This window comes from Sapajus apella, unplaced genomic scaffold, assembly GCF_009761245.1.
Source record: "Sapajus apella isolate SASKATOON/1434 unplaced genomic scaffold, GSC_monkey_1.0 scaffold30, whole genome shotgun sequence".
NCBI classification, from domain to species: domain Eukaryota; kingdom Metazoa; phylum Chordata; class Mammalia; order Primates; family Cebidae; genus Sapajus; species Sapajus apella.
This window is the reverse complement of record NW_022436970.1, coordinates 8316374-8321344: the sequence shown is the minus strand read 5'-3', so window position 1 is coordinate 8321344 and position 4971 is coordinate 8316374. Positions and strand designations below refer to the sequence as shown.

Here is a 4971-nt window from a genome sequence, read left to right as displayed (position 1 = left end):
GAGGATGGTCTTGATCTCTTGACCTCATGATTCATCCACCTCGGGAGAGCGTCAGACTGAAGATCTAAAGGTCCCTGGTTTGATCCCGGGTTTTGGCCATTAACATTTTTAATGCTAACAGGTATGGACCATCCAGAGATTGTCTCTCCCTGGCTACCCAATTATCATTTTTAGAGCAGCAATGTGATAATTGCTGAACCATCACTTGATATTCCTAGCGGGTTGGGGAAGAGCCCTCTCCTGCCTCGCTGAGGTCCGTCTAACTACCTAGAACAGATCTAGACCCAGACTGAGTAATGGGCCCCTCCCCTGGTGCTCCTGCCCAGTGTCCCACCCTGCATATGGCCTTTTCCCAGGCAGCTCTGTGGGGCTCTTCTGATTTAGGAATGGACCATCTTTCTGGGGTGACTGAGTTTCCACACAGCACCCTGGGAAATGTGATACCCAGGGAATAAGTTAACCTCTATTTCCAATGCATTCCACAAATCGCTCTAGTTGATCAAAATATGGTTCTGGAATCATGAAAATAAAGTATAAGTGTGGTGCATGTCATGAGAATACAAAATGGTACTTCCTAGAACCCATTTTATTTTTAAAATTTATTTATTTATTTATTTATTTTATTTTTTTTTTTGAGACGGAGTTTCACTCTTGTTACCCAGGCTGGAGTGCAATGGCGCGATCTCGGCTCACCGCAACCTCTGCCTCCTGGGTTCAGGCAATTCTCCTGCCTCAACCTCCTCAGTAGCTGGGATTACAGGCACGCGCCACCATGCCCAGCTAATTTTTTGTATTTTTTATTAGTAGAGACGGGGTTTCACCATGTTGACCAGGATGGTCTCGATCTCTTGACCTCGTGATCCACCCGCCTCGGCCTCCCACAGTGCTGGGATTACAGGCTTGAGCCACCGCGCCCGGCTTATTTATTTATTTTTTAAGGTGTGCACTTTTATTCAACTGGTCTCCAGTCAGTGTACAGGTAAGCCCTGGCGGCCTCCACCCACTCCCAGGAGACCAAAAGCCTTCATACATCTCAAGCTGGGGAACAAAAAAGGGGTAGTCACAAAGGCTGATCATTCAAAATAAAAAAGTATTGAGGCGAAGATTAAAAATTTTTTGCGTTACATAATTTACATGAAGCAATGCTGTCACCTCCCCTGTGTGGACTCAGGAGAGGACTGGGCCATTCTCTTTAGAGAGAAGTGGGGTGGCTTTTGGAAGGGCAAGGGACTTCCTATAACAATGCATCTCATGATATTTGGAATGATCATTAAAAAAAAGAACAATGTACAATCAAAGTCCTTGGCCACATTGTAGAACTTTGGGGGATGCTCGCTCCAACTGACTGCTGTCGCCTTCACCATTTCAGTTTTTAAATCCCGAGTCAAGACAAAACAAAAACAATCTACAACAACAAAAAACAAAAAACCCAACCCCCCCCCCCAAAAAAAAACCAAAGCCGTGCCAATCTCATCTTGTCTTCCGCTCAAGTTTGTCAGGAAAGGGTGTAACGCAAGTAAGTCACATCTGCCTAGAGGCGTTTGTAGTGGACAATGGAGGGACTGGACTCATCGTACTCCTGCTTGCTGATCCACATCTGCTGGAAGGTGGACGCCGAGGCCAGGATGGAGCCGCTGATCCACACGAAGTACTTGTGCTTCGGAGGAGCAATGATCTTGATCTTCATCATGCTGGGCGCAGGGGTGGTGATCTCCTTCTGCATCCTGTCGGCAATGCCAGGGCACATGGTGGTGCCACCGCTAGACAGTACTGTGTTGGCATACAGGTCTTTGTGGATGTCCACATCACACTTCCTGGTGGAGTTGAAGGTAGTTTCATGCATGCCACAGGATTCCACGCCCAGGAAGGAAGGCTGGAAGAGTGCCTCGGGGCAGCGGAGCCGCTCGTTGCTGATGGTGATGACCTGGCTGCCAGGCAACTCCTAGCTCTTCTCCAGGGAGGAGCTGGAGGCTGCCATGGTCATCTCCTGCTCAAAAGTCCAGGGCGACACAGCACAGCTTCTCCTTGATGTCATGCACAATTTCCCAGTTGGCCATGTTGGTGAAGCTGTAGCCACGCTCAGTGAGGATATTCATGAGGTAGTCAGTCAGGTCCCAGCCAGCCAGGTGCAAATGTAGGTTGGCGTGGGGGAGGGCCTACCCTTCATGGATGGGCACAGTGTGGGTGACCTGTCACCGGAATCCATCAGGATGCCAGTGGCATGGCCAGAGGTGTACAGGGACAGCACAGCCTGGATGGCCACATACATGGCTGGGGTGTTGAAGGTCTCAAACATGGTCCAACTTTTCAAGGTTGGCTTTGGGGTTCAGGGGTCCTCAGTCATCAGTACGGAGTGCTCCTCAGGAGCCACACGCAGCTCATTGTAGAAGGTATGATGCCAGATCTTCTCCATGTCCTCCCAGTTGGTGATGTTGCTGTGCTCGATGGGGTACTTCAGGGTCAGGAAGCCCCTCTTGCCCCGGGCCCTTGCCGCCCATTTAGGAGTCCTTCTGCCCCATGCCTACCATCACACGCTAGTGCCTGGACACCCCACGATGGAGGGGAAGATAGCTCAGAGAGCATTGTTGCCCACCAAGCTGGCCTTGCATATGCCAGAGCCATTTTTGACGATGAACGTGATGATATCATTATCCATGGTGAGCTGGTGGCGGGTGTGGACGGGCAGCGGAGTGGTGAGGGGTGAGGCTCTGTGCCTGCAGGGCAGATGCAGTCTTGGCGATCTAGAACACATTTTAGCTGGTAGCAGAACTGAGCCAGGTTCTGTGCCCCTGTTTAGCACCTTCTGTTTGTGAGATGGGGAGTAGAACCTACCAGGCAGTCACAAGACCAACCTACCCGGGTCAGCTGATCCTTTGTGTGTCATGGCATGAAATATGAATATACCGCCGCCTTTCTTCGAAACCTGCTCCTGGAGGCCTCAGCGCCTTCTCTTCCAACTCAGAGACCACCTTCCACCATCTGCATTTTATCCTCTGCAGGTTGAATGGCTCCCACAGCAGCCTGTGAAGACATTGCTCAGCTCGGCGGCGCCTCTGAGTGGTTCTTAGGACTAGGGACCAAGAGGCGAATGTCCCAGAGAAGATGGCGGGAACAGACACTACTGCCAGATGCTCTGCCCAGCCACTTGCTCAGCTCGCTCCTGTGATCACACCACTCCACATCCTCCCAAATGCCGCCCAGTGGACCAGGTGACTGCTGTGCCTAGAATCTCTCAGTCCTCTGAAAATGGCTTCTTTCCTGGCCACCAAACGGGAGTAAACAATGCCATGGAGATTGAAACCATCATCAACAAGGCCACTTGCTAATTGGGAAAGGTATTTTTCTTTTCTTTTCTTTTCTTTTTTGAGATGGAGTTTCGCTCTTGTTGCCCAGGCTGGAATGCAGTGGCGCGATCTCTGCTCACTGCGACCTCTGCCTCCCAGGTTCAAGTGATTCTCCTGCCTCGGCCTCACAAGTAGCTAAAATTATAGGCATCCGCCACTGCATCTGCTAATTTTGTATTTTTAGTAGAGATGGGGTTTCACCATGTTGGCCAGGCTGGTTTTGAACTCCTGACCTCAGGTGATCTGCCCACCTCAGTCTCATAAAGTGCTGGAATTACAGGCGTGAGCCACCCTGGCCAGAAAAGGTATTTTTCTTTATCAAAGAGGGTAAAGAACTATTGATCAGCTAGTAATTTAAGTCTATGTAAACATACAACATGGGTTACTAATGCTTTTCTTTTTTTCTTTTTCTTTTAAGACGAAGTCTCGCTCTGTCGCCAGGCTGGAGTGCAGTGGTACAATCTCAGCTTACTGCAACCTCTGTCTCCCCAGTTCAAGCGATTCTCCTGCCTCAGCCTCCCAAGTAGTTGAGACTACAGATGCACACCACCATGCCCAGCTAATTTTTGTATTTTTAGTAGAGACTGCATTTCACCATGTTGGCCAGGATGGTCTCGATCTCTTGATCTCATGATCTTCCCATCTCAGCCTCTAAGAGTGCTGGGATTACAGGTGTGAGTCATTGCACCTGGCCAAGTTGCTAATGCTGCTCTATTATTTTCAGTAATAATTATAAATTAAGGAAAAGGCAAGAAGATTTGAGGATTTTTCTCCCTAAAGATGAAAGATGGGTTGTATTCAGAAGCTCTCAAAAATTAGTAAGAAGTATTATGTTGAAAAATATATCAAACAGTGGGAAAAAGTCCCTTCGTGTTTTTTTCCCTAGCTATTAATTGTTAAAGTCATTTTCTCAGGCAAAATGCCCTGATGAACTGAATCCTCCCACCTGTGACCATGCATGTGACATAAAGTACCTGGTGACTGAGCCTGTTGGAGGTCAGCATCCCCAAGGTGTAAAGAAAGAGATTAGTCCCCGCCCCCAGCCCGCCCCATGGGCTTTCTCACTGCAACCATTGCTTACAAAAAGGGTCTGGCAATTTTATGTTTTTATGACCCCATTTCCAGCAACAAGTGGCCTATGGTTGCCCCCATTTTCCTTGGGTCATTTGCTTGGCTGCTGAGCTGACGAAGCTGCCATGGGCCTTCCGCTGACATTCAGGGTCACTGATGCACCACAGCAGACAGTTTAGAGAATGGGCTCAGCCTCGTTTGAGTGACAACATAGCTGCTGGGTGCTTGGGTCCCACAGCTGCTTTGTGGGTGAAGCCGTGCCTCAGTTTCCTCATCTGTAATATGAGAGTACTTATACCTACTGTATTGGATTGGGTTTCCTATCTCCCAAGAGCAGGACCTGAGTGAAGACTTGGGTGCAGGTGTATGATATGGACAGGGTATTAGTTTGCTAAGGCTGCCAGAAATGATGACCACAAACTGGGTAGATGGAAATAACAGAAATGTATGTCTCAGAGTCCTGGAGGTCAGACATCCAATATTAAGGTGTTGGCAGAGTCATGCTCCTTCCGAAGGTCTTAGGGGAGAATCTTCCCCTGCCTCTTCCGTGGTGCAT

The 4971-nt window shown here is 49.0% G+C and overlaps 1 pseudogene across 1 annotated transcript; it reads right to left on the bottom strand.

Annotated features, from left to right (window-relative positions):
• Positions 1-930: 930 nt before the first annotated feature.
• Positions 931-3085, bottom strand: LOC116561757 (annotated as a pseudogene). The gene has a single exon (XR_004273592.1). The product of XR_004273592.1 is annotated as an actin, clone 302-like (transcript).
• Positions 3086-4971: the final 1886 nt, after the last annotated feature.